This window comes from Meriones unguiculatus, chromosome 20, assembly GCF_030254825.1.
Source record: "Meriones unguiculatus strain TT.TT164.6M chromosome 20, Bangor_MerUng_6.1, whole genome shotgun sequence".
NCBI classification, from domain to species: Eukaryota; Metazoa; Chordata; class Mammalia; order Rodentia; family Muridae; genus Meriones; species Meriones unguiculatus.
Genome location: NC_083367.1, coordinates 7,693,570 through 7,703,006, shown reverse-complemented (window position 1 = coordinate 7,703,006; position 9,437 = coordinate 7,693,570). Strand labels below are relative to the sequence as shown.

At 39.7% G+C, this 9,437-nt stretch overlaps 1 non-coding gene across 1 annotated transcript; it reads right to left on the bottom strand.

The window, feature by feature from the left end:
* Positions 1-8,720: 8,720 nt before the first annotated feature.
* LOC132649641 (U6 spliceosomal RNA) lies at positions 8,721-8,826 on the bottom strand. Its single transcript, XR_009588123.1, has one exon. It is a non-coding gene; the product is annotated as a U6 spliceosomal RNA (small nuclear RNA).
* Positions 8,827-9,437: the final 611 nt, after the last annotated feature.

The window sequence follows — 9,437 nt, the reverse complement described above, 5'->3', positions numbered from 1 at the left end:
TTGTGGACTATAAACAGTGAATCATAAGATACATGAATTATTCTTAGTAAAACTGTTATGTAAACAATGAATCATTTAAATCATGCACATTTTTATTTAATCATTTATTACCTTTCTATAAAATAAGAATGTCCATTTGACTTTATTGTTTAAACAGAAAACATGCTTGGGTGTCTACTCAGTTTTCAAACCTCTAGCTCGGATGGTAAAAGTAGCTGGGATAAATGGGGGTGGCCTTTTCTCCACAGGGCTCTGATTTTAACCCAAACAGTTATGTAGACATCAAAGAGCATCCAGGACAGTGAGAAGAGAACAGCTGTGGACCCCCTTTGATCTTGCTCAATGGCCTCTTCTCACCTTTAGCATCTCTTTCAGACTGGAGTATGCTTTGGGTTCCCATAACTTCTGGGGGAAAAAAAATCACTGCCTAATCTTTACTCTTACAAAATATTTTCCACAAGTGAGAATCCTGCATCCACATATCCCACATCTTCATTGTGGCCAGCAATTGTACCCTCTGACTAGAACTAAGGTCTTTGGTTGTGCATCCCCCCACCAAATGCAGTAACCTCTCTATAAGCTCAACTCAGGCCACAACTATAGAAAGAGAGCCTTGAAGTACGGAATGTGATATCTGTGAGCTTCAACTAGGCTGTTTGTTTGTTCAACTTTTAATCGCTCCACAAAATTGTTTCCTTTACATACAGATTAAAGGAAGTGTTTCCAAAATCAGACAATTCATTTACCAGTTGCTAGAAAATTATTTGGAGAAATGCTACTGAAACAAAATCATTTAGAGAATTTCAGTTTTACCTCCTACATGTGCTATGGAAAAGTAATTATAATCGTTATGTGTTTATCCAATTGCAGCTTTTCTGTTCGGTACTCTGACATTTTTGCTGAAGTCTTATTTTATATACACTTAAATCAACTGCATTCCATTCACCTCACCAAAAAATGCATGACTTGTTATTACAAAACAGACACTGTGTGCAGGCCTGGCAATTTAAAGTGGTAAGCAGTAGCAGGGCATCTTTTAACAGGACAGAATAATCTGTATTAAAAGAGGGAAAACAAAGTAAAACTGGTTAACAAATGATTAAAAAACAGAAGCTGATTTTATCTAAATTTATAGCCAGTGTTCTGGCTTAATGGAAAAGGTAGAAGAATTTGATCATTCTATGCTTTTCTGCAATATACATTATGGTGATAACATCCTGGCATTCTAAATAAATGTATGCACCTCCTTATTTTTGTGTCCATCTGAATGAATGACTAAATGTCTGTGGATTTCTTGTGATATAGTATCACATTACTTAGCACTTAAGTGCTCTGGGGGCTGTATTACGGAGAGAGCTGAATGCATTCATGTCCATTAAAGTAATGGTTTATTTTGAAGTTTGTGGCCATAAATATTGATCACAATATAAGAAATTGTTGTTACACATTAATCAGTGTAATGAAAACAAATATATTTATTTCTAGAAAATATAGTGTCTTGGAGGAAAAAAGAAACCAGGAAAACATTGACATATAGATAGCACTGATAATTTTCTCTTCAGTGAATTACAGTTAGGGTCATAAAAATGGAAAAGAAGAGGTCTATTTCTATCTGAAGTCACTGCTCATTCTTTAGTTCTCTGTAGAAGCCTGTCAAGGAGTGGATCGTGCATCAGAAGCCCCTAGGTTCCCCTGAGTTCCATCCTCAACAGTGGGGAATGCTAAAAGGAAGAAATAAAAGGAAATATCAGATATGAGTAATTGTGCCCAAGCACAATCTTAAGCTTTAAAGAACTTTGAATCAGCTTTTCCAGTGTAATAGCTAGTAAGCCAGTGAAGTTTAAGGCTACCAGACCTAGATAGGAGTTTAACTCAGGGTTTTGGGTTATTATTGGCTGAATTTATTGTTCTTTGTACAGGTCTGGGGTAATTATAGATGCATCAGTATATTTATTCAATTAATAAAAAACTCAAGAGATCTTTCCTATTCTAGAGTTTTCCTTTTGTTTCTACTGAACTATCTTTATTACCATTATGTTTTCAAAATAACTTGACACTGAGACAATCAAGAAGAACATGGTCAATGCAATTAGCAATTATGATACAAAAAATATAAAAACAGAAAATAATCACACTAAGTTCTTATTAAATATGTTGGCTTGCTAAAGAATTAAATTGCAATATATATTTGGATTTATAACTTGGATTAATATAATGGGCTTACATTCTTAAAAACTGAAATCTGATTATTTAATAATGGAAAAAGTAAAAAACTAACTACATACTTAGCCCTCCATTATTTCAGATTTCCACATTTAAAGTTCAACTATAATATAGTATCTGATCTAATACTGGCTATATTTTCTTCATTATTCCCAATAAGACAAAAGAAAATATGTATACAGTAGATACACTCTAAATGTGTAACTATGTAGAGTTACACACAGATGTGACACTTTGTATATGGGGCTTGAACAGCCATGGATTTTCATATGGGGAAGCAACCCAGAGCCAAACTCTCACTGATATTGAAGAACTAATTTATTCATTTTCTGATAACATCTTATTTTGAAACCAAAGAAAATTAACATGAAAATTATAATACACAATTCACAGGAACCTAGATGATAATATTCATTTTGTTTAGTTCTCTCTGGATAATCTCATTTTGAAATTAACAACTCACTTTTCTCAGCCTTTTGTCTTTTGTATACAGGAGGGCTACTGATTTTTTTTTAGTTAATTTTGTATCTGGCCACTTTGCTGAAGGTGTTTATCAGCTGTAGGAGTTCCCTGGTAGAATTTTGGGGGTCACTCAAGTATACTATCATATCATCTGCAAATAGTGATAATTTGACTTCTTCCTTTCCAATTTGTATCCCCTTGATCTCCTTCAACTCTCTTACTGCTCTAGTAAGGACTTCCAGAACTATGTTGAAGAGATATGGAGGGAGTGGGCAGTCTTGCCTTGTCCCTGATTTCAGTGGGATTGCTTTAAGTTTCTCTCTGTTTAGTTTGATGTTGGCTATAGGCTTGCTGTATATTGCCTTACTATGTTTAGATATGTGCCTTGTATCCCTGATATCTCCAATACTTTAAACATGAATGGACGCTGGATTTTGTCAAATGCTTTTTCAGCATCTAAGGAGATGATCATGTGGTTTTTCTCTTTGGTTTGTTAATATGGTGAGTCACATTGATGGATTTCCATATATTGAACCACCCCAGCATACCCGGGATGAAGCCTACTTGGTCATAGTGGATGACATCTTTGATGTGATTTTGTATTCGGTTTGTGAGTATTTTGTTGAGTATTTTTGCATCAATGTTCATAAGGGAGATTGGCCTGAAATTCTCTTTCTTTGTTGGGTCTTTGTGAGGTTTAAGTACCAAGGTGACTGTGGCTTCATAGAACGAGTTTGGTAGTGTTCCTTCTGTTTCTATTTTGTGGAATAGTTTGAAGAGAATTGGAGTTAGCTCTTCTTTGAAGGTCTGGTAGAATTCTATCCCCTTTGCTTCGTTCCCTGTGAGGATTTCTCTGGATAGTGAATCCAAGTTCCTGGTATCCTGGGGTGCACAGTTCTGTCTGTGAGGAATAGTTGGTACAGAGCAGGTCTCTGGGCTGGTGGCCTGCGCGCCTGCCCACTGGTTTGTGGGACCTTTTCCAGGGATATACTTGTTGACCTAATTCGGGTTCCTGTTTCCTTCCTTCCCTGGGGGTTTACTCCCAACAGGGACTCCCAGTCTCTCTTGCCCTGGGGCTCACAGTTCTTCCTGTGCCAGAGGGCTGGGACCCCCTTCTTTCATATGATTCCCTGCACTCTGCCGAAGTCTTGGTTATGAGTCTTAATATCTGCTTTGATACACTGCTAGGTAGAGTCTTTCAGAGTCTCTCTGTGGTAGGCTCCTGTTCTGTTACTTGTTTTCTCTCTCTCTTTTTTTTTTTCAATGCAGTTTATTCAGGAACCTTGAACAATCATCGGATCCTGGGGAAAGCCAGCCCACAGCTTAAATAGCCTCTGGGTAGCCAACCCCAGCGTGCCATGTGGGCAATGCAGATAGGTCCACATACATGGAAGCAAGCCAGATCCTCAGCCTTAGCCAAATGTGGAGTTGTTTGTGACAGAGAGCACTCACCATCGGGAAGGTGGAAGGCGGAAACCAGCTCCATCTTTAGGGCTCGGCATTCCGCAGCTCTCTACAGTTCCCTCTTTTTGTTTTAGATGCATCAGGCAAGAGTAGAGGTCTGATCTCTGATATTAGAAATAAATTGGGACTTTGTACCGATGTTCATTTAGGTGTCATCCACCCAAAGAGCATTAGACCCGTCCAATACCTTTTTCTCAGAGGCGGGACCTGGGGCATCAACCCACATGCAATCAGACATGCTCTTCTCTGGGTCCAAAGCGGCTGACCCTGAATGCAGTGCTTAGCCTCGCATCCTGAGCATAACATTTTAGCTTTTTATGCTAGCCAACCATGCTTGGGGAGACTGTCCTGCTTCAATGGCTGTAAAGGCCTGAATGGTCATGGTTGCATTACACTGTTGTGAGACTCTAATCTTGCATATATACCACAGGCAAACCAAGGTGACCAACACCAGAAGGCCTGCTAACGCTCCCATGCCCACCCATTCCTTCAGGTGATTCATGGCTGCAGCAATCCATGGTGATAATCCTGTGGCTAGTCCTGCGTCCACTCTGGTAGAATTTACTGTGATAATGGCCACTCTCAGCTGCTCCATCGTAGTATCGAATTCTCCAGTCCAATTACCTAAAATATAGCTAGACAATTGTTTAGACAGATTTGCAGCATAGGAAAAATTCTCATGTTGTATGATAGTGTACACAAAAAGGACATTTGCTCAACCATGTTTGTAGCAGCTTTATTTGTAATAGCCAGAAGCTGGAAACAGCCCAGATGCCCCTCAACTGAAGAATGGATGCAGAAACTGTGGTACATCCATACAATGGAGTATTACTCAGCAATGAAAAATAAGGAAATCATGAAATTTGCAGGTAAATGGTGGGACCTGGAAAGGATCATCCTGAGTGAGTTGTCCCAGAAGCAAAAAGACACACATGGTATATACTCACTCATATAGACATACAACATAGGACAAACCCACTATAACCTATGCATGTAAAGAAACTAAGCAAGAGAGAGGACCCTAACTAAAATGTCCAATCCCCATCTGGAAAGGCAAAGAGGATGGACATCAGAAGAAGAAGAAAACAGGAAACAACCTAGGAACCTACCACAGAGGGCCTCTGAAACCCTCTGCCCTACAGACTTGTTTTCTCTTACATCTAATGTCCATCCCATTTGTCTTTCTAAAGGAGGATTGATCGTCTTACCCTGGGTCCTCTTTCTTGTTTATCTTCTTTAGCTGTATAAATTTCAGTATATTTATCTTATCTTATAGGTCTATATAAGTGAGTATATACTATGTGTGTCTTTCTGCTTTTGTGATACCTCACTCAGGATGATCTTTTCTAGGTCCCAACAGTTGCCTGCAAATTTCATGATTTTCTCATTTTTAATTGCTGAGTAGTATTCCATTGTGTAAAAGTACTACAATTTCTGTACCCATTCCTCAACTGAGGGACATCTGGGTTGTTTCCAGGTTCTGGCTATTATGAATAAAGCTGCTACAAACATGGTTGAGCAAATGTCCTTGTGTACTTGAGCATCTTTTGTGTATATGCCTAGGAGTAGTGTAACTGGATCTTGAGGAATCACTATTCCTAATTGTCTGAGAAAGTACCAGATTGATTTCAAAAGTGGTTGTACAAGTTTGCATTCCCATCAGCAAGCCTCTAGGCACTGCTCAGGCACTGGTATTGTACTGTTCTTGATTCTTGCCAAAAAGAGACTCAGAAAATGACCAGAGCACTTGATATCCTGCAGAGGGAGGGAGAAGATGTCCTTAAATTCTTGCTGTAAGAACCTTCTTTAGAGGAATCAACCTTGACTTCCAGACAGAACTGTTCATTTATAAAAGGAAAAGTGAGGAAATAAAACAGGCATCTGATGTAGATGGAGGGAAGGAACTAGGTAGTAGAGAGGGTGGGAAGGATAACTGAGAATGGGGTTGGGGGTCAGGTATGGGAAGTGTGGGTATGGGAAGAGAGTGGGGAGGAGCACCGGGAGAAAGAATGTAAATCATTTGGGGGTGGGCATCTCTGGGACAGGGAGTGCTCCCAGAAGTCAGTGAGGGTGACTCCAGCTGAGACTCCTAGCAACAGAGGACATAGAGCCCCACATTACCACCTCCTGGAGACAGGTGGAGGGAGGAGCACACCAATTCAACCATAAAAACCTTTGACCCAAAATTTGTCTTGCCCAAGGTTAGGGGTAACGATGAAGCAGAGATTGAAGGAATGGCCAACCAATGACTGGCTCAACTTATACCTAACTCACAAGAGAGAGCCAACCCCTGACACTATTAATAATACTCTGCTAAGCTTGCCAACAGGAGCCTAACATAACGAGAGTCTTCATCAAGCAGCTGATGGAAAAAGATGTAGAGACTCACAGCCAAACAAAAGGCAGGTGTTTTGTAGAAGAGTGAGAGGAAGGATTGATGGAGCCAGAGGGTCAAGAATACCACAAGAAGACCTACAGAGTAAACTAACCTGGGCCCATGGGGGCTCACAGAAACTGAACCACCAACCAAAAAGCATCCATGCTTTGGACCAAGGCCTCCTACACATATGTAGAAGACAATTGCAGCTTGATCATCTTGTGGGTCCTCTAACAATTGTGGCAGGGGCTGTCTATGACTCTATTGCCTGCCATTGGATCTCTTTCCCCAGCCTTGTATGGCCCCAGTGGGGGAGGATGCACTTAGTCTTGCTGCAACTTGAGGTGCCAGGGTTGGTGCATGGAGGAGCCTCTCCTTTCCCAAGAAGAAGGGGAGGTGGAAGTGGGGGTGAGGAGGCATGAGGGTGGGATTGAGAAAACAGAAGGGAGGAAGTTGGAATTAGGCTGAAAGTGAGTCAATGAAATATGAATGAAAAAATAAAAAGAAAAGTGATAGTATTTGTAGCATAAGTCTGAAGAGGATATGGGAGAAGCTGCTTCTGGCAGCTCCAGCCATTATTGCCATTGAGAACCCTGCGCCAAGAATACTGAGCAATGAGCTGTGATGAACTTTGCTGCTTATACTGGTGAGACTTCAGTATCTGGTCGCTTTACTCGTGGAAACTTCGCTAGCAAGCAAGATCAAAGGAGCCTTTAGGAAGCTGTATCTTCTGGTGGTGACTAATTCTAGGGCTGACCACCAGCAGGTAACAGGTTTTTTTATGTCAACCTTCCTACCATCACTCTGTGTAATGCACATTGGCCAGGTTGGTATCTGGAGATTGTCATTCCATGCAATAACAAAGCTCACTCAGTGGGTCTAATGTGCTGGGTGTCAGCGCAGGAAATTCAGTGCATGTACCATCTCCTGTAGGCACCTATGGGAGTACACTCTCTAGTTCTACTGGACTCTGAGGAAAATGAGAAGGAAGAACAAGTGGCTCTTGAAAAGTGTATGCCTAAGGAAGGATGACAGGGCAACTAGACTGTACCATCTCCTGAGTTCATTGCTGTTTCCCGAGAGATTGCAGACTGGTCTGAGGGTGTGTAGGTTTCCTCTATGCTAATCCAAAAGATCCCTCCTGCTGACTGTTGTGCCCAGCAGGCCTGGAGACTTATAGGCACCTCCCACAGCTCAGACCACCAACTGGGCAAAGGAAAGAAGGTAGAAGGAAAATAAAGTTTCTGAAAGATGAGAGGGGAAAGCACCAAAAGTAATATGTAACTTTTTTTAAAGATCAACTACTCTCTACTTCGTGGTTAAATTCAAACAGACAACCTGGTAATTCTGTGCAATATTCATCAGTTTAACAGTGGCAATGCAATACTAAAAGCACTAATTCTGAGTGCAGTGTGAGAGGCAATTTGAAGCCCACACCTGAAAGACTAAGCACAAATGGTCCTAAGAAATGATCACAGATCATTTACTAAGGGGAAGGGAGATTTCTGCCATTTCCTTTAAAAGGTTAACACAACTGTGAAAATGTACTTCTTGGTCTTGGAAAATATTTATCTTTTATATAAACCAAATTAAATTGATTGAAATTTGTCTCTGAACCTTCACTGTTATTAATGACTAATTCTTCTAGTATTCTACACTGTGCTTAGAGTAGATGATTCTTTCAACCATCTTGAATATTTTCAATTAGAGTTAAAATGTTTTCCAAGTTCAAGCACAGTTCCAGGGCTTGAGGCCAATATCCATCAATTGCTCTGCTCTTTCAGTTGGGTGCGAGTCTCATCCCTGACAGCTTTCTGTAAATTAGAGATAAAGGTTTACTTTGCTTTTCTAACATTTTCCATACAGCTTGATAACTTCTGCATCCTTTCTGTTCCTGGGCCAAAAGAGAATGACTGCTATTTTTCTTTTCTTTATTTCTTGATTTACCTTAAATTCATAAAGAGTTTTCTTCTTACAGATCAGTATGCTGCTCTCCAGGAAAAAGAACATGTGTCACTTTGTAAGATAAATGAATTCAAATCCACTTTTAAATAGAAGAAAATCTAGAAACTGAGATAATTTTGGCATACTGTTTTGTTTAACCATTGGGCAAATGTAAAAATAGCTTATTGAGTCTAACCTGATCTATTAGTATATATCGTGTTTTTCTTAGAAAGTATTCTCCAATCCAAAGAAATATTTATCTTTGATTTAAAATTGTTTCTGGTTTCATTCTTGTGCAGGGGCCATGTAAGCTTCTCTGTATTGTTCCAATTTTAGTATATGTGCTGCTGAAGCCAGTGAGGGGAGCAGGGCCTGCCTTTATCAAGAACTCGGATGACTGCTCTTTGATCACTCGCCCCTGGTGATGCAGCCTTGCCAGGCCATGGACAAGGAGAATTCAGGCAGTCCTGATGAAATTTAACAAGCTGTGGGCAGATGGCAATAGCGGAGAACTCCCCCTTTCAGTAAAGTAGAGGAAGGGGGTGGGGGGAGAAGAAGGAGGGAGTGTGAAGCTGGAAGAGTTGAGGGAGGGGGATTCAATCAGGGTACATAATGATGAAAAAAATAAAATTGTTTCTGTAGGAATAACTAAAAGTATAATCTCTATTTGAATTTATCTTTTATTTTTCTTTATTAATTAAAAGTTAGTCCAGTTACCAAGTGAAAAGTAACTGGATATTCACACTAATAATTTAAGAATACAACTATTAACTTTCATTCTGTCATAGAATGCTAAATTTCTATCACATTTAACTTGGATACTCATACTTCTATGTTGTTTATTTTCATATTAACAATTTTTTTCATTTTTTGTATTAATAAAGTAACATTTCCAGTGGTTGTTACTAGATCTTATCACTGTTGTCAGGAAGGATTAGCAGAAATCTTGTATTTTAGATAGACTTGG